Source organism: Pteronotus mesoamericanus, unplaced genomic scaffold, assembly GCF_021234165.1.
Source record: "Pteronotus mesoamericanus isolate MK-2021 breed Mesoamerican mustached bat unplaced genomic scaffold, CSHL_Meso_final contig_94, whole genome shotgun sequence".
Lineage (NCBI taxonomy): Eukaryota > Metazoa > Chordata > Mammalia > Chiroptera > Mormoopidae > Pteronotus > Pteronotus mesoamericanus.
The window spans coordinates 29,493,215-29,520,916 of record NW_026555285.1 but is presented as its reverse complement, the minus strand read 5'-3'; the positions used below and the strand labels follow the sequence as shown (position 1 = coordinate 29,520,916).

Here is a 27,702-nt window from a genome sequence, read left to right as displayed (position 1 = left end):
ATGCAAACTATGGCTCTATAAGGGAAATGCCGTGCATTGGCCTCTTCTTTAGGTCAAGGCAAAGTAATTTAATTTTCAGGCACCATTCATGAAAAGCTAGGGTGCCTGAATTCAATCTGAATCATTTGGCTTTGTGTGTGAAATCTATCACTGATATAAAGAAATGCTAAAATTTTTCATGTGTAACAGCGTAATGTCTGAATGTATCACAGAGCTGGAACTGTCCCACAGGGCTGTGAGCACCTCAGGTTATCTAAATATTACTTTGTGCAAGTCCTAAGGATTCAGATGTAAGTCCAATGGGATACGGTGCTGCACTGAAATGGGGATCCTCCTCAGGCAAATTAAGGAGAAGGGTGTGAAAGCATGTAGTTTTAGCAAGTGAAAGGAGCAATAGACATGGAGCTTGGTTGGAGACTTCCCAATAGGAAAAGAATTCAAGGTGTGACTAGGCCCTTAGGGTTTCAACAGGATGGAGATTGGTACTGGGGTCATGATCTGTGTGTACGAGGTGAGCATGTCTCGCCCAGAAGGTAAGCATGGCTGCAAAGCCTTTCAGGGGCTTCCGCTGGGGCTAGGAGAAAGGGAGGAGCCAAAGTAGCCTTCTGTGGGTTGACGGAAATAACCTTTTATTAGGAACTAGAAAATTTATGGTGAGAAGAAAAAGCTTTGTAAGTCTCCCAGCACAAGTTTTCAAGGCATTAGTCTGAGTCTGGGTCATAGATGACCGTGTCCTATTTCCAGGATCAAGGAGTTGGCAAAGGAGAGGTGGGGGTCACTGTCCAATGGATGAAACTCAGGATTCAAGACCAGGCTCAAGTTTTCCATAGCTCACTTGAGCTCAGCCAAAATCCAAGGCACATATTCAACCATAAGAGCTAAATAAACAGTGGACCTAGGGTTATCCGCGCTGGTCCAGTGACGGGTTTGGTTCACTCTGAAGGATCCCAGGCTCTGAATCTTTGCTCCTGGGTTCTTTCTCTCTCTTTTGTTCATTTTGAAGGACCCATTTGTATTCTTTAAAACCCAGCTTGAGTTCCAGATGACCCTTATCGTTCTGATAGTGTGCACCCTAACAATTAGTCCATATTGTTCTCTGGTACTTAACCCCTTTTATTCTCAACTTGTTTGGAAATTGTATCTTATGTCCTTTGGATTTCCCACAGTCTAGAGGAAATAAAAATCAATTGATTAAATTGCCCTGCAGCCCTTAATGAGAGATAGCATGACCTGTGTATTTTAATCCCAAAACTACACACTAGACTGGGAGCTAGTCTTGGGAGATATGTAGGTCAGAAATACCTAGTTACCTATGTATCCCTTGAGCATCTCCTTGTATAAAAAGTATAAGCAAGATATGTGATCTTAGACTATTTATCTGTGATACCTGAGAGCTGCAGTACATGATCTCTGAGTCCTTCTATACCTGCGAATGTGTCTAATCACAAGAAGTCCTGGACAACAACTCTTTGGAGACAATACAAAGCACAGCCTGGATGATTAGATGGTTCTTGAAGGAGTGCTTATGTTGCTCAGTCAGTGACATAGAAGGCCTGCGTGGGGTCTCCACAGAGACCAGGCTGAAATTGGGAGGCAGAACAAGTGATAGAGGTAAACTCGAAAAGCAGGCATGGAAGAAGTTAGCATTGGGGAAGGGGCAGGATTCAACAGTAGGCAATGGGCGGGATCTGGCAGGATATGCCTCATGCTGGTAGGAAGTTCAGACAACTGGTAACAGGTATGTACATAGAGGCTGGAGCTCATGGGCAGAATTCTAACAGTGGGATAATATGGAGAAGGGGAAAAGTTGGGGATCATTTAGGGAAATGCGAGGGGCAAGGAAATAAATTATGAGCCCAAATTATTTATTGGACTCTATTGGTCAGAACCAGATCTGTAGCAATTCTGAACAGTGGCAGAGGCAGAATGTTTTTCTTTTTGGGCTCCTTCCAAGTCCCTGGAGACCAGTCTAGACTGAGAAAGTGATTAAGGCCGAATCTCTAGTGTTTCAGTGATCTCAGTTCTGAAGGTCACAGGAGGCAGCGACAGAGAACCAAGCAGATAGTTATAATCTATCACCTGCCTAGAAAAGCAAAATAGATTTGAATTTAGTACTTGAATGCTTCTTTGAAGATGAGAATATTTACACAAGGCAGACTTTGATGGAGCCCCTGCTGACTGCACTGAAGATGGAATGTGCTTTGAGGTAAGTGGTCAGGTCAGATTATAAAAAGAAATTATTATAAGACTTTTCCTATATCACAGATCTCTTTTCCAAGTCATATTTTATTGGTTGATTCTGTCATAGCCAAAATTTATCTTTGTGTTCTACTTCTTTCTTGAACAAAACCAAAACAAACAAAAAACCCACTTATTCCATTGATTTCTTCTGTAATCCTTTTACCTTTAACAAAATGTTCTCTTTTTGCCTTTTTCTGTGGTGAAATGTATCATTTTCTGACTCTAAAATAAAGAGATGTAATAGTTTTTATCTCTAAAGCTCATGGAAAATAAAATCATGTGTTTTTAAATCATTTCCATTTCATTTCCCATTCTTCTATTTTGCAGCAGAAACTATTTCCCCTTCGAGGCTTTACCAAACTCTAAAATCTTTCTTAAAATTTCTTCCCAGACAAAATGAATGCATACTTCTAGACAGGAATATTTTTAAGTGAGCTGCATGCATCATTATTAATCTCTCATATATCATCATATATCAAGTGTGTGTGTATATATATATATATATATATATACACATACATATTTTATACACACACACACACACACATGCACACACACACAAATTTATTGCGGGGCACAGAAGTTTTACCAGAGCAGTGGGGAGTATGTGTGTGTGTGTAAAAGGATGAGGAGGGGTTTGCAAGAGCTTAATGAATACAAAAACAGATTGAGTTTAAAAAGACAGGAGCTAGAGGGAATCAGACTGAAAAATCAAACCAGGCTAGTGGAGCCCTGATTGTGGAGGGTCTTGAACCAAAAAGGACATTGCACTGACCCAAAGAACCGCCCAGAAGAGCAGTTTGTTCAAGAAGGGAGATAAGCTCCAGACTCCATCAAACAGCCCCCCGAGTCTTTGAAGACCAGGGCTCGAAGAGAGAGAGGGCTTGTCTTTGGGGACAATCACTATATGTTTTTGAAAAGGACCTAGACATAGCTAATAAGCTATAATGTAATTGACTCTATGATTGTGTTGGCAGCTTTATTTTGCTGCCATAACCCTAAAAAGATCTACTCATGATCACTAAGGGTTGGAAGTCTGGCTACATGGGGCTTACCTTTTCAATTTTAGGAGAAATTCAAGCAGCACTTCTGACTATACCAAACTGGAAGGTGCTCGTAGTGATTTTGAATTCCTTGAGGGAAGGATGTGAATCTTCTAACCACCACATGTCCAATACCTATCACAGGGCCTGGAAAATAGAAAAATTTTAAATATTGGTTCTTTTTTCTGGCAAAGGAACAGTTATGATAATGAGGTAGAACCCTGGGCTGCTTACCTTCTAAGGACATTTCTCTGAATCAACTACCACAGAATTATTATTTTTGTAGGCAGTCATAAATGTACTAAATCTCACCAGTGGGTAAAATTTTTTAGTTCCTTGGGCAGGGTGAGAGAGGTGTTTTTAAATTTATTCATAATGGCACAACCAAAAAGAAGGCAAATTCATCTTTCTATGGAATTAATGTTCTCCTGGGGCCAAACTAAGGATCTGGTTTCATATGTATATTTGTTTGTTTTTAATAGCTGAAACAATAAACCATTATCACGAGCCTGGCATATTTTTCCAGTTATATTTATAACATAAATTTGAGGTCCAAATAACAATTATGCAATTGTTATTTGCAACATGAATCTAAAGGTCTTTTTCTGAGACAAATATAGGTTTATTATATATATATATATGTTATTATAGTGGGCAAGAACCATGTTGAACAACTGGAGCCATTCTGAGTAATTAAGTCCAGTCTGTAAATCTTTACTTTTAATGACTTTACCTTCCTTATACTGGATACATCAGGAGCACAGATGATAGATGATAGATAGATAGATAAATAGATAAATAAATGATAAATAGATAGGATGCCCACCAAAGTATAGTTTAAAAAGCTCATGTGTGGGAGAGATTATCTAAAAGACTACTTAATTACTCTGAGATCACAACTGCTCTGAAGTATACAAGGTCTGTTTGGAAAAAGTCCAGCCATTGTTAAGATAATGAGAATGGTTTGCATGACATCAATGTAACCTGGCGGCCAGAGAGAGTGGATTGGAATGTGCATGTATGAACAATGTACATACATGACTTCACTGTACTAGTCAGTGGGGATGGTAGATGCCTGTGGAGTGAGCGTGTGTACTGTGTGGCCATTGCATTCAAAATGACTGAGCAAGTGGAACAAGGAAACCGCATCAAATTTTACATTAAGCTTGAACATTCCTTTGCAGAAACTATTCAGATGATTCAGAAGGCCGCAGCTTCATGGACAACTGGTGATTGGCAGCTTCATCAAAACAATGTGCCTGTTTATGCATCACATCTCATGCATAGTTTTTTGGCAAAATATCAAATCACCCAGGTGACTCAGCCCCCTATAGCCCAGATTTGGCGCCCTGCAACTTCTGGCTTTTCCCAAATGTAAACGTGCTTTGGGAAGAGATTTCAGACTATTGATGAGATTCAGGAAAATATGACAGGGCAGCTGATGGCAATTGGGAGAACTGTGTGGGGACCAGAGGAGCCTATTTTGAAGGGGACTGAGGTGTCATTGTCCTATGTACATTGTTTCTTGTATCTTCTTCAATAAATGTCTCTATTTTTCATATTACATGGCTGGATACCTTCTGGACAGACCTTGTATACATTGAGATTCTTATAGCACAGCTCTGTATCCTTTTATGAAGTGATAAGAGAAAAAGAGAGGCAACAGAAAAATTACTTGCTTCAATATTTCATATTTCATAAAGCCATATTTGAAAATAAAATCCACTTTGATTTTCAGGTTCTCTTACACAAAAAACTTATAGAAACAAATTAATTTAAGGGTAGCCTTGGTTAAAAAGAAAACACTCACAGAACACAGCCATATATTTGCTCTCCCAATCCCCTTTATATGCTCAGAACTCTTAGAAAGAAATTCAAAGTTTGAGTAGAAAGCAGTTTCCCTCAGGAAATTGGTACCATCAATTTTCCTTTAATCTATGTATGATCTGTATTATACTGTGATCCCAAATGGCCATTTTTATGCTATAGTCACTCATATGTGTCTTCTTAAATCCTTTCAGAAAGAACCCATAAGCAACATGAAAGCAAATACTGTGATCTTCTAATCTCCGAATATAGCACCCCGTACAAAGAGGGGCTCTGAATAAATTAACAAATGATATACATCACAAGGAATCTGTAGCCACATCTCACACGGAGATGAGAGTTCCTAACGCTCAAACTTGCGGAGCGCAGTGGAGGAGGAGGCCGGGAGCGGCCACGGAACGCAGGAGGCGGCTTTGCACTTGGCACACTGGCTCCTCTGGAGGAGGCCCCCTGCGCTTATCATCCCACAGAGGGTGCCAGTGGACAGGTCGCTATGGGGATATAGGGGACAAGGCAGGTCTTTATGTGGAAGTATGTTTTGATTGCCTGTACAGCGCCGAATGGATAACCCCTGTGTGGACGGGTCGGTTACTCGGCCTGAGAGAAGTCGGGGCAGGCGGCGCCCTAGGCTAGTTACCACGGCAGGAGGGGGCTGTTAAGGATGGAGCTATTTCTGAACCTGTTTTTATCCTTCTCTTGTAACACATAAATCCTAGGTATCGACAGTCTATAATTACCAAATGACTTTTTATTTAAAAACTATATAGTCCTTAATAGCCTGATTGCTGGAGGTTGCCCACCCCTGCCCCAGGCCCAAATGTCCCTAAGCTGTTTCTAGGTAACACCCCCTTGGCTCCATGTATGTTTGGGAGCAGGTCTCTCTGGTTTTTCCTCTCCTAGTCCTCTTGCCCCCGCAGCTGTGGTTGAACCTTTGTGATTTTGTTGCTTTGCTGAGCCAGCCTGTATCTCATGCCTTCCACTGTCCCCCGCCCAAGCCCGCACACACGCTCACCAATCGGAGGGAGACCACATCGCATTTTTGAGGTGGTCCCTCTGCAAAGTCCTCAAATAACGACTGGCTTTACCAAAGTCTTGAAGACAAAGAAAACGTTGTACGTGGTCACTTAAAACTGCTATTAGATGTGGCTATTCTTTTAGAGTCTAAACCAGCGACTTTCAACCGGAGTGCTGCAAGAATTTTTAAAACATGCAATACCTGACTGATTTAGTCAGGGACATTGACCTCTTTTCCCTTAGATTGTCAAATAAAAGATGACAACAGCCAACACAACAATAGCTTCCTGGTGTGAATGCCCTGTCTTGAATCACAAATACACAGGCCATATAATAGAATTGCATCATATTGATCATGTTGCATAATAAGATTGCATCTGATTGGTTAATTCTTGGTACCAGAAATCCTTATATGTAAGTATAGCCACACGCTTTTTTTGGTCAGCAAAAAAAAAAATGTAGCAAAAAATGTAGGTGGTTATTATTATTATCAAAATCAATCAAAATTATACTTTTTGTCAGATTGGCAAAAAATATATTTTAGGTGTGCTGCAGAATTTTAGTAGTTTACATGTGCCATGAGATACAAAAGGTTGAAAATGGCTGATTTAAACCAATATTATAGTTCCATACAAGGCCATCTCCTTAGCCAACTCCTGAAGTGCTTCTGTGTGGAAAAGCTCACCCCTACTTCCATGAGCACTGCCAGCAAGAGGTTGCCTTAGTTTCCAGAACCACTTAACACCTGGACCCAGAGGGGGCTATAAAGAAATCACTGTTTCCCAAAGATAGGCCTACTTCATCAAGCTTTTCCCAGGACAATTTATAATGGGAAAAACTATGCAGGTGAAATCCCACCTCCCACATTTATGGGCTTGATCTGACCTGACCCCATGACCCTGGCAAAACAGCCTTGATAGTGGACAAGTACATTACCCTCTAATCCGGTATATTTCATCTGGAATAAACAACACTCAATTTGTAAGGCACCAAATTTAGTCTAATTCCTGTCACCATCTTTTCTCTGGTGTAACACGAAGAGAATTTCTGTCACACTCTTATTTTCTGTGCTAGATTAATTGGAGACTAATTTTTTTCTGGGTTATACAATCACCAGCAGTGAGATGATTACAGGAGATTGATGACTAAGCACAGATCTTCAGCCTTCTTCTCGGCAGGCTTGGAAAAAACGTCTCTGATTTGATAAGAAAATACTTATGATACAAAAAAAAAAAAAGCCATGAAAAAAAAGAGTGATGGAAAGTAAGAGGTCCTGATCCTTCGGGGTGGTCTCATACCTTCCATAAAGGAATAGTGAGCTATATCAGACCCTAGAATGAATCCTGTTCACAGCTTCTTGAGCTAGTCTCTCACTCGAGTATCGAAGAGATCCAATACTGGTAGGTGAGCAATACATGTTTGTCCATTTTGATGGGGATGCTCGGGTTTGTGGTCAGTAAATTTGTACTTGCTTCCCTCTGTCTACAGTGAATTTGAAGAATGAACAGTACTTTTTGAGAAGAACAGGTTTATTTTAAGTAATTACCTCTGACATACAGTATTTTATTAATAACCATGCCCAAAGCAAATAAAATATAGGGAAGAAACTTGATTGAGGGGCTTATCTTGGTGTTGAGAATAAAAATTTATAACACTTAAATTTTAAAATAGGATCTCAGACCAACTTTCTCAGGGCCAATTCTTACTCAGTGATCATCTTTAAAAAGAGATAAAGTGCTTACACATTCTTGACATTGTTGATCATTAGTTTAATTACAGCTCTTTTTCAGGGTATGAAGTTCACTCATTCCAGCAAGAGCACAACTTCCAGGATCTGGGAGTGATATGGGCACTCTTATGAACATTAAACAAATCTTTTAAAAGCATATTTTGTTGAATTACATTTGACTGAATTAGACACACATAAACTGAGTTTACTTAAAATACTGTTATTGAAAATCATGAGGCTAAAGGGTTTAATGATATTTCAGATTTTGAAATGATCACAAACCACAGCTTTCAAACATTGGAACAGGTGGGCTCTGTATTGAATACAAGAACATTCTAGAAATTCTTTGCCCTGAGACATGTTCTAACTTAAGAGTCAGTAAATTTTCCATAAAGGGCCAAATAGTAAAAATTTTAGATGTTGTGAGCCACGTAGTCTCTTTAGGGACTACTCACTTCTGCTGTCGTAGCACAAAAACAGCCCTAGACAGTATATAAATCAATGAAGGAAATAGACATGCAAGTCCGAGAAGCACAGAGAGTTCCAAACAAGATGGATGCAAAGAGGCCCACTCTAAGAAACATCATAATTAAAATACTGAAGGTTAAAGATAAAGAGAGAATCTTAAAAGCAGCAAGAGAAAAGCCGTTAGTTAGCTACAGGGGCGTTCCCATAAGACTGTCAGCTGATTTTGCAAAAGAAACTTTGCAGGCTAGAAGGGATTGGCAAGAAATACTCAAAATCATGAAAAGCAGGGACCTACAGCCAAGATTGCTCTACCCAGCAAAGCTATCATTTAAACTTGAAGGGCAGATAAAGAGCTTCCAAGACAAGAAAAAACTAAAGGAGTTCATCATCACCAAACCAGTATTATATAACATGTTAAGGGACTTATTTACAAAAAAATGCTGCCAGGTAGAGGGGGGGACAAGGGCGAATGGGGGAAGAAATGAAGAGATTATGAAGTACAAACAGGTAGTTACAGGATAGCCATGGGGATGTAAAGAACAGCATAGGAAATGGAGTAGCCAAAGAACTTCTACACATCACCCATGGACATGAACAATGATGTGGGGGGGGTGCTGGGAAGAGGGGTGCAAAAGGGGAAATTGGGACAACTGTAATAGCATAATCAATAAAATATAATTTAAAAAAATTCATGTACCTAAGTTTCTTTTTCAAGGAAAACAACCAGTTAAGGAATAAATGTTTGATGAATGAAAAAAAAATCAGAAAATACACTGGGACAAAAAGAAGAAAATAGAATGTTTTTAATCTCATGCCTCAGAGAAAATATTTTGTTATATAACATTTCATATATTTATTATGTGGGTAAACAATATGTATTTGTAAATACATGATTCAAATTATAAAAATTAAGTTATAATATGTATGTGTATGTATACACATGTATATATGTATACATGTACACATGCATACATGTATGTATGTATACACATATATATACAAGATAGGACCCCTCAAAAATCCCCAAATTATCATCTGGAGGGTAGGCCCCTTGTAGCATGGGCTTCCTACACTAGGTGAGGGTTCTAGAAACTGATCTGTATCAGCATACCAGGGGCGTTGTTGTCAGAGGCTGCATTCAGCTTCAGTAAATTTTTTTAAAAACTCTTTCAAAGCATTTGCCCATTTCATTATGGGTGATTTATGAGCACACCTGCCCACACCACACTGAGTGTTCAGCAGTTTTTGATCCCAAAGGCATGAGCTCTGTGCCTCTCCCTGCTATTCACCTGATCTTGCCCCAAGTGGCATCTTTCTTGTTTCCCCAGATGAAAAAAGTCCTCAAAGGGAAATGTTTTGACAATGTGGAAGAGATGAAACAAAAAATGGAAGAAGCACTAAAAGGCATCAAAATCTACAGGTTCAGAAATTGGTTTGAGCAGTGGAAAAAACTTCTCCATAGGTGTATTGTATCAAATGGAGAGTATTTTGAAGGTAACTGAAGTTCAAAAATGTAAGAACACATGCACAGATTTTTATAAATAAATTCCTTTTTTGGGGGTCCCCTCAGTAATATATATATATCTACCTGGAAAACGTCCAGCCATTGTTAATATAATGAGAATGGTTTGCACTATAGCAATGTAACCTGGCAGCCACAGAGAGTAGACTGGAATGCACATACATGGACAATGACAACTTCACTGTACTATTCAGTGGGGGTGGTAGACGCCACTGAGTGAGCATGTGTACTGCGTGGCCAGAGCATTCAAAACGACTGAGTGAGTAGAGCAACAAATCTGCGTCAAATTTTGCATTAAGCTTGAGCATTCCTCCACAGAAACTATTTGGATGATTCAGAAGGCCAAGGCTATGGGCTAGTGATTGGCAGCTTCATCCTGACAACACGCCCACTCATGCACTGCATCTTGTGCAGTTTTTTGGCAAAACATCAAATCACCCAGGTGATTCAGCCCCACTGAAGTCCAGATTTGGCGCCCTGCAACTTCTGGCTTTTCCCAAAACTAAAATCACCTTTGAATGGGAGTAGATTTCAGACCATCAATGAGATTCAAGAAAATATAATAGGCAGCTGATAGTGCTTGGGAGGACTAAGTGAGATCCCAAGGTACTCACTTTGAAGGGGACTGAGGCATGATTGTCCTATGTACAATATTTCTTTTGTCTTGTATCTTCTTCAATAAATGTCTTCAATAAATGTATACACACACACACACGCACACACACACAGAATGAGAGAGAGAGAGTGATTTTGTGGTAAACCATTTACATAATAAGTTTCATTAGCTTCTAAGGACACTTACTTGAGCAAACATGTGACAGCAAATTTTCCTATATTGTCAAATATAAGGAAAAGACTGATCAGGATTACTTCACATTCCTTTTTGTGGTCATAAGTGCTAATTTTAATTGAAAGTAACTCATAGCCTTCATGGTATATTTTAGATCATTTTCAAGTGCACAAGTATACCTTTAAAAATCATATTATATATTTTCCTTTTATCAAATCATTTCTGGGTGCTAGAGTTATACTTTTGAAAGTGATGACCAGTGGCTTTCAGTTGTTAATTCTCTTTTAAAATGTTCCCAAATTTTGGAGAAGGTGAGGTTCTATTGGAAATCTTGACCTAATTGTCAGTTTGGTGTAAATTTAAATTGTGACCTTTTTTTTTTCCTCTTAATACTTCTTTAAAGAAAAGGCTGAGCCAAAGTTTGAACTTGCCTAGTATGAGGACTTCTTAAATCTGCTCAGCATCTAAGTACAGAACACACCCTTAAATGACACCTATTTAAAACACAGGGGAGTGGAGATGCCTCAGCTGGAAGGACCTAGGCAGAAAAAAGCCTCCAGTGGCCTCCTTCATTTAATCAGAGTCAGCTTTCCTTCTGGAGGTTCCAAATTAACAGTGGGGCAACTTTCATTTTTTTATTTTTACTTGAACAAGCAGGTGTTTCTTTCATGAGGCCCATATGTTTCTTCACAAGCTTTATCCAAAGCACCTACCGTACAGCCCATGGTCATGTGGCACACAGCCCATTTCTGTGCAGGGCTTTCCTTTTTATTCCAAGGAGAGTATGTGGAAAATGGATGTCAGTGTGCCTGTGGATGTGCACATGCTGTGTGTGTGTGCCTGGTGTGTGTGCATGCGCGCGCGCTGCGGACACAGCGCAGAAGAGCAGCAGCGCTCTCTTTGGGTGGGAAGAGCCTCGCTCCTGATGCCAGCAGCCAGAGTGAAGAGGAGCTGTCAGTGAGGCTGTAGGTCCAGCTGACCCTGCGCCAAACTCCTGCCTGGGGCACAGTTCCCAGCAGGCTGCCACGTGGCTGTGGCAGACACCGGGAGCAGCTGTCTCTGCCTGGCGGACAGGCAGTAGTCCAACCAGGTGGTTTTCTCAAGTTAAAAATAACAGTAATTAGAAGAAAGAGAATCACTCAAAGTGGACTGCCCCTTGTGCAGTCAGGCTCATCTAGAGGAACCCAAAGGTGGGGGGCAGGGTGAAGAGGGGAGTGTGTGGAGGGAAGAAAATAAAGAGGCTTCTGCTGCAACTGAGGGGAAGTGGGGAATACCTGGAAGCCCAAAGAAAACTGGCCAAGATGTGCGCTAGAATTAATTTCTATGAAAGCATAGCTTTGTGATCATTACTAAAGTGCAGGTTGCTCCAGAGAAAGCATATGCTGTTTTTAATGAAAGAAAAAAAGCTTTCGTTTCAGAACAAGTGGCTGCTCTGCTAGTTCTTACAGGGGCAGTAAATAATCTAGAGTAATATATATATATACACACATACATATATATATACACACATATATGCATATACATGCTGTTTACTCTTACGAGCTTGAAAATGAACCTGCCACCCCCACTCATCCTATACGCCCCTTCGTTTCCATGCTCTCATGGAAGTGAAAGTATGAGCTCTTTTTTGTATATTGGCTAGAAATACAAGACTACGTTACCGTACAGTGCACTATTCCAGAAATTCGTACAAATTGTATAGTTAATATATACATATTTGAAGAACACCAACAAATACAGAAGTTGCAACAATTTGTAAGAGTACGTACTCTATCATTTTTCACTTGGTTTTCTATCATTTGCAATATAATTCTTTGTGGTGACTTTCCACCAAAAAGTGTGGTTTGTGGCCTGGCAACATGAGAATCAGTTCATTAGACACGCAACCCCAGTCCAGAGCTACTGAATTAGAACCACATTTTTGACAAGAGCTGCAGGTGATTAGCTCACAGTAAAATTAGAGAAACTTTCCTGGTACCTTTAGGAAAACTTAAGTTCTATAGTTCGTTACACCTATTTTCTATTTCAGGCAACACTGATTGTAACAGTTACCAGGGGTTGCTGAGTAATCAAACCATCAGTGACTATCTCAACCTGCATGGGAGTTTTGAAGGAAAAGTTAAAAACCTTTCTAGGTGTTTTTGGCAGGAACAGACAACACTTAGAGAAATACACTTATAAGAATAATAAAAGCAAAGTAGTACATATTTACACATTTGGAATGATCCCTAGTTTACATGTATTGGCTTTAGTCACATTAGACACAGTTCTATGACACTAGGACATTTACTTCAAGAAAATGATGGCATCATGAAGTATCTCATTAAAGGTATTGATTAGCTGTCATAAAGTCAGCTCAGAATGACATTCAGTGCCAATTAACTTGAAGCCATATGTCTCAGATAAAACTGTATTAGTTAATCTTAAATTTAGTCTATTAGATAAATAGACTATTAGATAGCTTAGATAGCTTGACTTAGTCCATTAGGAAAATTTGATAAATTAAATATTGTCTATTTGATAAAATTGAAAAAAAAAAAAAGATGCAGTCATCTTCCTAAATGGCAACAGTCTTTTCAAAGGATAGTGAAAAAATGACTCCAAAGTTCAGCTTTATGATAAGTGGACAACACGGGATTTTAGGCAGCCTCGTGACCCGTGATGAGGAAGTCGCCAGAGAGAGCAGCAGACGGTGAAGCGCGATGCCTGAAAGAGCTGGACACTGGGAGGGGCAACGTAATCTCTGCCTCTGTAATCTGAGCCCATATCCTCCTATTGACCTAGCCTCTCAGCTTCACCTAACTCAGTGGAAATTCTGTACATAAAACAATGACAGGATGTCTCTGGAAAAGTTGCAAAATGTCAGGGTTCAAAACACATTGTTCATAAACTCATGGAATCTTTGCATGCTGCCCACCAAATAAAAAAGTATTTCAAAAATATCTAAGGAAATGCCATACTTATCAAATTCAATAGGCTTTTACTTAAAAAAAAATTAAGCAGACATAGCTTTTTTTGTAGATAGAAGTTTTTAAGCCTAGATATTCTTAGGGAAAATGTTAATGAACTACTGCAATGGTTCTCAAATTCTAGTATGTGTCAGAATCATCTGAAAGGAAAACCCGAGTTCTGGGTCCTACCCTGATTCTGTAGGTCAGAAGTCAGGCCAAGAATTTGTGTTTCTAATAAGTTCACAGACAATGGTGATGCTGCTGATCTGGGGACCACACTTTGAAAGCGACTGAATTAAGGTAAGACATATTACAACTTACTTTAATAGGCCATTTTATATTTATTTATCCTACAAACATTATTAAACATTTCCTGTGTACCCAGAACAATGTTAGTTGCTAGAGATGAAAAGTTGAGTAAGTCAGCCTTGCTCTCCAAGAGGTCATGGCCCAGCGGGACCAGCAATCCCAGGGAGGGTCCCTACTCTCCTGCAGTATTAAATGAGAGGCGGAAGCACAGCACTTGCCCTCAGTACTGGAGGAGGCTAGTGTCCCCCATTCTATGTGCCTCCACTTTCTTCAGACCTCAGGAGGCCTTTGACCGGTACAGAGAGTGGACAAACATTATTTCCTTGCCTTTTCATCCAAATCAATGATCTCAAAATAATATTTAGCTGAGAGAAGGAAGTATACAGGCAAGGAAACAAACACACTCTTGTTTTATAATTACATACAGGTGATACATTGGAGTGTGATTACTATGTGGAAGCAAATAGATCTTTAAAAATCTACTACATTTTTGAAGTAATTCTACTTCCAAAGATATATGCCTTTGACTATTTAAGCCTTAAAAAAGACTTCGGGTCTCCCAGTTGCATTAGTAGCAAGAGGTGTGAGAGTGCTGAGTCACCGAATAGGGCATAACTCCCAGTGTCCACTTCAAACGCGGGCATAGAGAATAATGAACGTGGGATAATCTCCAAGAAAGCAGAGGGGGGTCCACAGAGAGCAATGGATGGGAGAGGGAGGTCGTCCAAGACAGCAGACCAGGATCTAGTCTAAGAACTTTCCCGTCTCCACACTAGGAGGCCTTTCCAATGCCTGACCAGCAAGCTTTTACCATTGCTACAGATAGGCATCCACTGTGTGCCTCCCATTGTCATTCAGTGGCTCCTGACCTGGCTCTTATTCTGTTCCTCTTCCATCTCTGGTCGAGCATATATGTTGGGGTTAGAGTATGAAGGGGGATGGGGTTAGATAACTTGCTTTTTAGTTTATAAGTTGTCAAACCAAATGAAGCTACATCTGGTCTTGATGAAGTGTTGAGCATTTCATTCAGAAATCTTTGGACTTTGAGTTAGCTACCGTAACTGGATCAACTTTGAATTGTTTCTCTTGAGGTGGTGAGTATGTTTTATATGAAAGGTATGCATGCATATTTGAAAATGAGGAAGAGTTCATTCATGGCAAAGATATGTGCTACCCTTCCATATTGTAGAAATGTAATTGGGAAATGTCTTTCCAGCTCCTCTTACGTCTATCTAGGTGGACCGCCTAAATACTTATCAATGAAATGCAGGAATTGCATTGTTATAATCAATGAGTATAAGCAATGTGCATTTCTTCCTGGCCTAGATGGCCAAATGTCATTATAATATGCCACTTGGGCTCCTTTTCTCCATTCACCTGGTAGATGTTAATATCCAGGTGAGTATGAGAGTATTGCTGATGGTAGAGATAAATGATGGGGAAGCCTGGGTCCCTGAGTTACTACTTGAAAGAGAGTCATTAGACCACATCCACACCAGTCTATCGAATGAGGAATACACTTTATTCTCTAGATGACATCACTGACATTTGAGAGTTTATCTGTTAGTATTACTTCATTGTTTAAGGTAGGTATTTGTTATTTATTTTTTTCACTTAAGCATGAGTGGGGGTTCAGGAGAAAAAGAAGAGTAATATTAAATAAAATGAAAGTACTATATTTTCTCTACATATCCAAATTGTAGGATGGGCGCTATTTCGTGGGTTTATTACACAAAGATTATGCCTCTTATAATATCCTAAGAGGCAGCTATTATTAGCTCTATTGTATAGAAGAAGGAACCGAGACTTAGATAAATCTTGTAATGTGCTTAGATCATGGGTAGTAGAATCAATACTCTGGACACTCTAAGTCCAGGACTCATATTATTTCCCCTCTCCCATTCTACCTTCCTGCCAGTATTACCAATATGGCCAATATGTGTGTGAAGTTGGCTTCCTGCTGAAGATAAAGTACTTTCACTCAGCAGATTTCTCTATTTTTATCATCTCTTTTAAGAAAAGGAGACTTCGACTAAAAATGGTTGAAATGAAAAATTGATCTGAGAACATACGTATAAGCTAAAACAAATAGAAGAGAGGGGGAGAGTTGAGACTGGAGCACAGGCAGACTTTGGAGACCTCACTAAGGCCACGCCATTCCTGAAAGCAAGGAGGGCATATCTGGCATGCACCAACTTAACCCCACATCAAGATGCCCTCTGGCTAAAGTTCACAGAGAAGGTCACTGGATGCGGGGCTAGAAAGGTAAAATTGCCCTGCAATATTATTTGGTTAATCATAACCAACCAACTGAGAAACACAACTATTTCTTCTATAGAAAGATGTTGCTGCCAAGTATAGCTAGTCATTAGAGACTTTCATTTGGGGTAATATGCTTAATCTTTTGATATGTTTCATGTGGGCCCAGTTTTGTCTTAATTAGGGCAGTTGCCCTTAATTCACTCTTAGCATAGTATGGGATTAATTTTTTTTATCCTTGCCTGAGGACATGCTCATTGATTTTAGAGAGAGAGGAAGGGAGGGAGAGAGAGGGGGAGAGAAATATTGATGTGAGATAGAAACATTGATTGATTGCCTCTCCTACACCCCTGAACCCCCTGGCCAGAGACCAAACACTGCAACCCTGGCATGTGCCCTTATTAGGAATTAAAGCCATGACCTTTTGGTTTATGGGATGATGCTTTAACCAACTGAATCACACTGTCCAGGGCAGAATGGGATTAATCTTTAAGAAAATAAGAGGCATGCTAAATACAAGTCCTATTTTTATGTTAACCATAGTTTTCACTGGTTTATTTAATTAAAATAATTTGATATATTATTTTATTTAATGAAAATATTTAATAAAATTCTCCTAAAATTCTCCTAAAAATCCTCATTAGATTATTGTGTCTATTTTAATATGCAATTATCTGGAACATAGGAGATTGGACTTTTCATGGAGTTTAGTATGACTTTCAAATTAAAAAATTTTAGGCTTGCCCTGGCTGGGTAGCACAGTTGTTTGGCACATTGTTCTAACGTGCCAAGGTTGTGGGTTTGGTCCCCAATCAGGACACATACAAGAATCAACCAATGAATACATAAATAAGTGGAACAACAAATCAATGTTTCTCTCTCTCTCTCCCTACCTCCTTCCCCCTTCCTCTCTGTCTCTCTGATATCAATTTTTTTAAAAAATAAATTTAGGCTTCCTCAGAAGCTAACACTGAAAAGGAGATATAAACTTATAATAAATCTGTCTCAAAAACTTCCTACATGTGACCAAGTAGGAAATTAGCTACTGCATGCCCAGTGTGGTATGACGCATGAGAGAATAAAGGGACAGATACTGATGTCTTAACTGAAGTCATACATTTAGGAAAGGTAGTTTCAGTTCTTAGGTTAGAGAGTCAAACTTATTTTTAGTTGATACTTTCTTGACCCTTATTTTCAATGTTAAAATACCTATATTCCAATGCATTGCTGCCTGCAATGAACTGAATATTTGGGCCCCTCCCCCAAATTCATGTTGAAACCAGTACCCCAGAGTGGGAGTATTTGGAGGCAAGCTTTAGGAGATCATTAGATGACAAGGGTAGAGCCCTCATGGATGGGATTAAATTCCCTTATTAGAAAAGGCCAGAGTGCTAGCTAGCTAACTAGCCCTCTTTTCACTATGTAGGGGTACAATGAGAAGTCAGCAGCCCACAAACCAGGAAAAAAGTTTTCACCAGAACCCAACCATGCTGGCACCCTAATCTCAGACTTCCAGCCTCCAAAATTGAGAAATAAATTTCTGTTTTCTATCAGCCACCCAGCTCATGGTACTTTGTTATAGCAATCCAAACAGACCAAGACGCTGTCTTTACTCCCAATATATGCAACTGTGCCCATAATCCCAGTTAGGGTCTATGAGTCTTCACACAGGCAGAATAAAAAATATGTCACCTTTATAGATTTGATTTATCTGGGCCCAGATGGCGCTAGATGAAGCAATCTGAAGGAAGAACTATGAAGGAAGTAATCTTACTCCGTGGTGCCTCGGATGACCTCCTCCATTCTTTTGGTCCTCAGTGGCCTCCCATTCCCGATACTCCAGTATCTGGGGGGTTTGTCCTTCCCTTAGTGTTGTGCACAGCTCTGAATGGATGTTTCTAATTCCCACAAGACGACAAAAACCTCCTGCCCATAGACGTGCCTTTCCCAAGGCCTTGGGATTCGCAGTCAAGGGACTCAGCATTTCAACATTGTGGATGTTGTTCTAGACGTATGTCCTAGTTTCCACTCTAGAACTGGGTCCTCTCCCTAGTGCACTGAGCGCTTGCTTTGCTTTCTTACTGGTATTGCCTAGTTTATGTTCATTATAACTCTAAATGCATATATTGCTCTTCTTTTGTCATAATTCATCATTTCTAATGCTTTAAAATTTTTTTAACATTTCTCACTTTTATCTTTTCACATGTGTCTTCAGGCCAGCTGGCATTTGTGACATGGTTAGCTTTATTCACACTGGTTGTTATCCCCGGTGTCATAACTAGACCGCTGCAATCCCTAGAATTTTTCTATCAGCAAGCTAGTTAGGACCATTCAAAAATAAGGGATGATTAACCATTGTCCAGTAGCTTTAGTTGGCATTTCTCAGTCAGCTCATGAAAGCATCACCATCAGCATTTGTAGGAAGAATGGACAGGTTAGAAGAAATGCCAAAGATGAGAATGAAGTGTCTGGGATGTACTTCTCTACCAATACCATTCATTGTAGAGCAGTGATTCTCAACCTTGAGTGTGTGTCAGAGTGACCTGCAGTTTGTTAAACACATACCACTGGACTCCAATCCAGAGTTTCTGCTTCAGCAGACCTGGTGTTGGGCCCAGGAATGTGCATTTCTAACATGTATCCAGGCGCTTCTGCTGGCCCAGGGATCACATTTTCAGAACCAGTGTCATAAAGAATGACTGAAAATATGAATGTTTCTCTATCCACTGGCTCCCCATGCACTTGGCACTGAGTCAGCCCCCAGATGCGTTTTCCTGGAATGCTCGGCCAGAGTTTTCCGTTCCCTGGGCCATAAAGATGTCTCTTTACCCTCCTCCATGGATTGCCTTCCCTTTCTTCCGCGGCTTGTAGCCAACCCCTTGACCTCTCTGCGCAGAAACACTGGCTCTACAGATACCCTTCAAATCCTGACTGGTGCTTGCCCTCTTTGTTTCTTTTTCCACAGGGGTTATTCACAACTACTAGCATGAATAGGTTGCAAAGAGGAGGGGCCTCTGTGAGGTGGGTGACCAGACCTTTGGGGTTCATTTGAGAGAGCCCAGTGGGCTGGGGAGAGGATTTTTGTGGGAAAGACTGCAACTCAAAATAATAGTCCCCATTTTCACACAGCTGCATGTTCCTTCCCTGGTTAACCTTAATTTTTATCTTGGGTTTTCCTCTTCTTGAATTGAGGAGCTGGAAATCTGTCCCAAATCTTTCTCTTCCAAATAATTAATTCCCACATGCTCCAAAAGTGAAGCAATAAATATTTCTCTTGCATATAATAAGAATAAATTTCACTTTCACAAAGCAGATGTTTATAAACAAGGAGTTTGCTTTATTTTGCACCTGATGAGCTTCCCTTGACTCTCGGCCCCTGTCTGCTTACAGTAGACTAGTCATGCTCTCTCCGTTTAGTAAACTGTACAATCCAAAAGTCATTCTAGTTTAAACTAAGCACTATTGTGTGTACTGTTCAATGCAAAGCTGCTTCTTCTAGATCGTGTGGTGTTCTTACCCAACTGCACACAGCTACAGAAAGGATATTTTGGAAGAAGGGAAAGGCCAAAACCTAGCAGTGTCCTAGGTCTCTGTTAATACTCAATGTCTTGATGGTTGTCCCCTGTAGTGTGGCTGGAGCCCACTGCTGGCCCTCTCATGAGGCACATTGGACACTCTTAAAACCTTCATCTGAAACTCCTTAGTAACTAATCGGAAAGAGTAATCCTGATAGGATTGGGCTTGTTTGATTACCCCAACTCTCTCTACTGGCCCACTATGGGTTTTCTTCCAATCAGATCACTATTAATTAGATCTCCTTGCCTCCCCGGGCAGCTTTTTTGGTTGACAACAAGCATATTCATTGTCCCAGCGAATACCTGCCCTCACTCTATGTCCACAGGAAGCTTGGAATGCCCACTGCGCACACACGGAATTGTCTTTGCTGCCTTCCACCTGGCTCTGTCACTCTGCCCTCTTTCTGTTGTCCTTCCCTATCGCCCAACTACAGACCTTGCTGGATCTGCAGCTCTGCTAAATAGCAAATACCAGGAAAGATGCAGCACTATATTCACAATCACCCACAACCTCAGGAAAAAATTCATCCACTGTTTCCAGAAGGAGGCCATACCCATCATCCTTTATCTTCTGTTCCTGACTCTCATTTCCTCAGACTTCTCAGATATGTATATATATAGGCCATGGAGTGGGGAGTAGGAATGGAGGGAGTGGTGGATTCGAACAATTCACACCTTTTACTTTATTTGCTCACTCTTCCTGGGGACCTGCATTAGAGTGTCTGGCTACCTGGAAAAGGTGCTTCATTGAACTTTAGAAGTTAAATAATAGAAATATATTTGTCCTCCTCTGCATTTTCTCTACATATGAGTGGTAGGGACGAGCAGGTAACCTCATGCATTGACAGGTCATACATTCAGAGATAGTTCATAGCATTTGGTTATAGGTTTTATTTTCTGGTGAGCATGAGTCTGCAGGAAACACGCTCCTCAACTAAAGTCTACCAAATTTACATTGTAAATAGTTGAGAACCTGTTTTTGAGCCAAAGCAAATTAAGATAACTCATTAGACCCATCTGAGTACCTCCCAAATCTTAGACATCTGCGAGTCACTGGCTAGATCAGTGATTTTCACATGATCTACAGGAGTTTTTAAAATATGCAATACCTGACTATTTAGTCAGGGGCACTGACCTCTTTTCCCTTAGATAGTCAAATTTTAAAAACATGACAGCCAAATATAAAAAATAAAAAATACAACAATAGCTGTCTGGTGTGAATGAATCAAAATTATACCTAATTTTTTTCATTGCATCAGCAGAACTTTAGTAATTAGTTTGTGTGCCATGAGATGAAAAATGTTGAAAATCACTGGACTAGATAATAAGAACACGCGTGCATGTGGTGGAAGCACTGGGGTGGGGCAGAGTCAGGAAACATTTCTTAGGGAAATCTGCATGTCAAAATGTGAAGACCAGCTGGCCAGTGTGCCAAGAGGCCACACACAGTGATACTTTTATGTCCCAAAATATCCTAGATGATAAATGTTCTACTTCAATCATTGCAATTGTGAAACTTCAGGGTGCTTATTTGTGTCCATGTCTCAATTTAAGACACAAGCACCTGGAGGGCCAAGTCTGCACTTTGGCTACTGCAAGAGCCTCAGACCTCACCTGGCAAACATGGGAGACATGGTAAGGATCAGTCATTTGTTGGAGCGCTACTATTATTAATAGAATGCTAAGTAACAGTCCAAAAATTGTTAAACTTTAAAAATTATTTGACATAACAAAATGTAATCATTCTGTAACTACTGATATAAAAATTTCACCCATATCAACCATTCACAGTTGAAATTAAAATGGAATCTCTCTCATAATATTAGAAGAGGAAAATGAATGATTTTGCATTAATGAGCTTCCTGGTTTATTACTTAATAAATTACAGTTGGTTACAAGAAATATTTTAGAAGATTTTAACTGTTATATATACTGCACTCTATGCATATTGATGTTACGTGAAATTATTTTCACTTTTTTATAAATTACAAATGAAAAATAATTTAAAGAATTATAAAGATGCAAAATGATGGATCTGGTGACCTGATGATTTTAAGATTATGTCAAATATATCTCAAATAAATCATGGTTGTTGTATTGTTGTATCTTGTTAAATTGTATGAAGATTTATTTAAGGCCAATGTTGATAACATTGTAGATAAATGAACCATGTTCTTTGCGTGGATGGTTTTATAGCAGAGGCTCACAGTGGTAAATTTAAACTCTGTTAGAATTTCCATTATAAAGTTACAAAGGTATCTGTTTCTTCAGGTTAAAATTTAGTAGCAAATCCTAAAACTACAACTGCCTCATCAATTTAAAATAATTATTTTACCCTGGTAAAAAGATGCAGAGTTACAAAAGAAATTGGTACATCTTTATGTTCTAGCATTATTAAAAGATAATGTCTTTTACAACACTATGATTGCAAATACAAGTAAAAAATGCTGAAGTCTAGCCTGGGTTAAGTGCTAACCTGTAATTTGAAGCCTCTGGGACTCTCTCTTCCTTACTTTTCAGTGCAATAAAGAATTGGGAGAGGAAGATGTACAAAATATTTCTATCTCTATCTATCTCTATCTACCTATGTACCCATGATCCCATGATCTCTCAGTTATATTGTATCGTCAGTCATCACCACCTAATATAGTTGTACTAACAATAGCAGACTAAACAGAACTAAAAAGATATTCTACATATTTCCCTACCAAAGTACTACCTTTTAAAAAACTTGACTACAGACCATGAGAATCCATTTTCTTCTTTAGGTCACCTGGAAGACCATCCTGGAATAGCTCATTAATTATTTCAGACTCCTTAGGCAAACACATCTTTAAAAAACTTAAATTGGCAAAATATATAACTTTGTAAATTAGTTACATTAGAGTTATAATATGCACACTGTAAATAAAAATTAATGTTTAGAGTACACAAGGATGTTATACTGTTATACTTTGCTATAGTTTAGATTTTGAAAAGTTAATTTCTATAATAGACTACAACTACTTTAAAAATGACAGTAATGCCTTACCCAAAGTACTTTATCATGAAGGCAAACACATTCATAGGGGACCTAATTTTCTATGTGGCTTCTTTCCATAAATCAGTATCCAAGGAGGCCTAAAGTTTCTTCAGCTAAAAACAGAGTGGGTTGCTTTAAGGAGTGAGATTCAGTCCCTTCCCAATGGTCACCAACTACAAGACAGGACCATCTCTATTGTTTATTACAACATCTAAAGACCACACTAAGGGCTTAATTGTAAGTCGTGTTGTGTTAAATACTTTCTGACAGGACTTAGACTTTAAAAGAATACAATCACCTTGAATATCAGGGCATGCATTTAGCACATATACACACATACACACACATACACATATATTATACATATTAATCTAAGAGGTAATTGCACTTCACAAATAGATAGTGACTTTTTCATGTTTGGCTGAAAAGGGAGGTAATAATAAATCTCTCTCAGGCTATTATGGTTTAAGCCAATTTTCTTTGATTTTCTAAATCCACTGCAGGGCAAAAGGACTGCTGATTGCCGTTGTCTAACTGCCTGTTTTCTATTGGATGACTATTAAATTTATTCTTAGTTTTATTTTTTGCCAAGAGAACATTGTTGTTTTTTTTTTATGTTTGTTTCAGGTATGATACTGAATTAAAGAATCTTTGCAGCTTTTTTTCTGTATACACTATACCTTCATTAGTTTATGAAACATATGCTAATAATGTTCTGACTGATTTTTCCCCAAGACAATAGCTAGACTGATTATTGTTATTATTATTTTTTATACAGGGAACATCTTGCTTGTTTTTTACACTATAGACTGGGCTTCACTGTAGTACAAAGTGAGCTAGTCCCCTCCCATGTTCTGCTTTCCTGTCTCACTCATACTTTGTCAAACCTTTGCCTATCACTTTGTGCGAAGTCTGTTTTTGCAAGTGCCTCATGTAGCAGTTATCCTATGTGAACCTCTCCTATCTACTCTTCAGTTTTCAAGGTCACTCTAGTTCCACGTCTCCCTCCTGACATGCTCGTAGTGCTCACGAAGGGCAGCGTTCTTTGCAAAGTTGCTCAGCGGCTAGTGCTCCCTCAGACGGCGTCTGGTTAAAACACCAAGGAGGCTGAGCACAGAACTGAGCGTGTATAATAGCATTCTCTTGATTCCCCACCAATTCGACATTAATCTAGTCCTAGACATTTTGCAGGGTAGGATCCTAAAACTAGTTATGTATCTAACAAATGATGGTATCGCCTCTATTTTGGTATAGATACCCACACCATGTGAGACTAAACCAAAACCTTTGCAGTTGGGTAGATTTTTGCCTCTGATTTCCTCCAGCCTGTTGTAAGAGCTGACAAAAAGACATTTTCACAGGAAAAGCATGCAGCTTCAGCAGGCAAGGGGCCCACGCCCCCTTACGGCTTTCTCCTAAGGCAGGGCGAGCTGCTCATCTTCTCCTGCCTCTCTGGAGTCCATGATATTCATGGGGCCAGATTTTTCTAGGAGGGTAGATTATTCCATCTAAAGGCAGAAACCCAGACCCCATTGTCCTCCCTGGTTGTCCCAGTGCTCCTGTAAAAGCCCACCTGGTCCCATCTGCCTGCTTGAGGCAGCTCCAGTTGGTCCTTTGTTACCTCTCTTTTTCTTCCCCAGCCTTCACCTTGGGTCTTCTGCCTTCAATCTCCTACGGCCAAAAGTGCCCGGCAGAGACCGCTTCCCCCTCTCAGCCTCCAGACACACCTGACATTGCTGGAGCTAGGATTTATATGGAGAGGGGAAATGGGTAGCTTAGCCACTTTTTGAACTCAAGTTAAAATCGCATGCTCCAGGATACCTTACCAAAGCGGTCCTGTGTTGCTGTGATTCCTATTTTTCTATTATTCCTTGGGTGTATAGTAGCCTCAGGGCTGTGCCTAGGAAAGAAAGATCAAGGCAGATTACAAACACTACAGAGTCCCTAATTGTAAACCCACAAAGGAAACAAATTTCACTTGAATGTTTCACACTGACCCCCAAATAGGGGTTGAGCGGATATTGTTATTGGGAAACAATGATCAGATAAGGAGATGAAGTGGGAAATTTTATCTAATATAGTCCATTTGCCCCATTTTATTAAGAAAAAAATATTTTGCAATTAAACAGGTTTTTCCAAGAACTTAAAGTGTCCAGTAGCTGAGTAAACAAATACCTAGTTATGATTAAGTATGAAAATTTCTCTTCTGGGAAAAAGTTCACATGCTGGTGGTTGTTTTTTTCTGGGAAGAAATGTAGAGTTTGGGGTTTTCTTTTCTATCCACGGGCAGAGGAACCGGAAACAGCATACGGCGGGGCGGGGGCGTGGGGGCGGTGCTCCATCGGCTCTGTGGGAGCAATGGGCCTGGGGGTGAAGCCCAGCAGAAAAAGAGGTGACAACGAGTGCGGATATGGGGGTCGGAGGGGCACTGCCGCTTCTTGGCCTGCTTTTGCCACTTTCCCTTTCCTCTGTCCCTACTTGATTTCATGATGTGTCACACTTCTGATGTGTTCATCTATTATCCTAAAGAATCCTTCTTGACCTCCTTTTCCCCACTAACTTTATTGTCAAGATTTGGTCCTAGCCGCTTTCCCACTCTTCATTCTCTTCTTTGGAAACCTCATGTACTACCATCCATGGTTAATCCAGGTTTTAGAGATACTTTTCCATTTGTTTGTGTCTTCAGTTTCTTTCTCAAAGTCATGTAGTTTTCAATGTACAGATCTTTCACCTCCTTGGTCAAATTTATTCTGAAGTATTCTCTTGGCTTTGGTGCTATTGCAAATACGATGGTTTTCTTTATTTCCTTTTCAGGTGTTGTTATTGTATAGAAACTCAACTGATTTCTGTATGTTGATTTTGTATTGTGCAACTTTACTGAATTTTTTGTTTAGTCTAATAGTTTTTTTTTGGTGGAGTCTTTAGGATTTTCTCTATATAAAATTATATCGTCTATAAAAAAGTTATTTCTTCCTTTCCAATTTGAATGTCTTTTATTTGCTTTTCTTGCCTAATTGCTCTGGCTAGGACTTCACTACTGTGTTGACTAATAGTGGTGAGAGTGGGCCCCCTGCTCTTCTTCCTTGCCTTAGAGGAAAAGGCTCCAGCTTTTCACTTTTGAGCACGGTGTTAGCTGTGGGTTTGTCATATATGGCATTTATTGTATTGAGGTATGTTCTTTTGATTTCCAGTTTGTTGAGCATTTTTATCATGAAAGGATTTTCTATTTTATCAAATACAATTTCTGCATCTATTGAGATGATCATATCATTTTTATCTTTCATTCTATTAATATAATATATCATATTTATTAATTTGCATATGTTGAACTATCCGTGCATCCCAGGGATAAATTCCACCTGATCATGGTGTATGATTCTTTTAATATGCTATTGAATTCAGTTTACTAAATTTTGATAAGAATTTTTGCATCTATATTCACAAAACTTGTAGTTTTGTAGTTTAGTGTTGTAGTTTCCTTGGTTTGGGGGAAGCTGGAGTTCTCACAGTGGGAGGAGAAAGATGCATATATACAAAGAGGAAAGTTGAGAAAGAACCCTGTGGCATTAGATTAAAATTACAACTATCAATGTGAACTCATGATTTGTTTTATATATGTGAGGTATATATAATCTGTTTCCCTCACTAGGTCAGTGGGAAAGACCTAAAAGCAAGGACATTCCAGTAAAAATGAACATTTTTAGCATCTAGACCTTGGTTTGTGAATACCACTTCCCTCTAGCCATAGCTTATTTTAGGACTGGCGCAGGAAGGGGAAAAAGGAGCCTAGAAAAGTCTTGTAGAAAGTAAGGAAATGTATTAGAAATGGTGCAATTACTTCAGAGGAAGAAAGGAGCCAGCTAAATAGAGATCTCACTGAACAATTAAAGAACAACTTTTAAAAAGAACATTTGAAATTAAGCAAATTTCTTGAGAGATTTATGAATATGAAAACAAAAAATAAAAAACAAAGTTTGCATACAGCAGCTAGAAATTATTTGCACTATATACAGCTGGATATTTTTAGAAACCAAAAGTTAATTTTAAGTATCATAGGAAAACCACTCTGTAACCCTAGAGATTTATGACTTCAGTTTATCTCTTTAAACATAATGACTAAAGCTAATTTAGGCCTGGTCCTTAACTTAAAAGATGGCACATGCCCCTCCTTTCCCATCCTATGATGCAAAAATATCCAATTTATCACCACTCCTTGGTGAGATTTTAATCTTAGTCTCTGTTTCTAAGACTCTGTTTCCTCCAGTACAGGACCTTCTCCCTGCTTCTTGGTCAACACTCAAGGAACAGTTTGAAAACAGCCTCCTCCATCTACCCTTTCTATTCACATTGATTTAGTGACTTCCTCCTTCATGTGCCCACACAGCTGTGCACATACCTCTGTTCTATTTCCACCATGTCTGTTCCTTTCCTGGAGCAATCCTCTAGTAGCTTCTAAATTGTTCGATGATCAGGACCATGCTTTATTGATATTTATATTTAAAAGCTACCTTCTACCCCTTTCCTTGCCTTTGGCAGCAGTTCATTGCTTTGCACGCAGGAAATTTACAACGAATAGTGTTGTAAATAACTTGTGAACAAAGAGTTAGATGGATATGCCAAACTCTTCCTAGTGTGTACACATCTGAGTCAAACCCAAGATGAAATTTAGTGATTTTTTTTAACAGTGATAAATAAAATCTTGGAGAAAATGGATGGGAAGGGAATATTTACTGAATGCACACATTGTACCAAGTACTTTGACTAGAATTGCCTCAATTAATCAGAGATGCTAGGACAAGCTAAGGAAGTGATAATTCTATGAACTGCAAGCAACATTCCTGGGCTTTGAGCCCAGGTCGGCCTGACCCCAGAGTCCACATTCTTCACTATCCTAGGCGGTCTGCGCTGTAGACCATTTAGAAAAGATCTTTGGAGTGCATTAGACAAAGTTT

The 27,702-nt window shown here is 39.4% G+C and overlaps 1 long non-coding RNA gene across 1 annotated transcript in view; it reads left to right on the top strand.

Annotated features, from left to right (window-relative positions):
- The first annotated feature begins 13,733 nt into the window (after nucleotides 1-13,733).
- The window catches only part of LOC129080915 (uncharacterized), a 51,893-nt gene continuing 37,924 nt past the window's right edge, over nucleotides 13,734-27,702 (top strand). The window contains exons 1-2 of the long non-coding RNA XR_008530242.1: nucleotides 13,734-13,885; nucleotides 21,283-21,363. This is a non-coding gene — a long non-coding RNA (uncharacterized LOC129080915). The remainder of the gene's footprint in view (nucleotides 13,886-21,282; nucleotides 21,364-27,702) is intronic.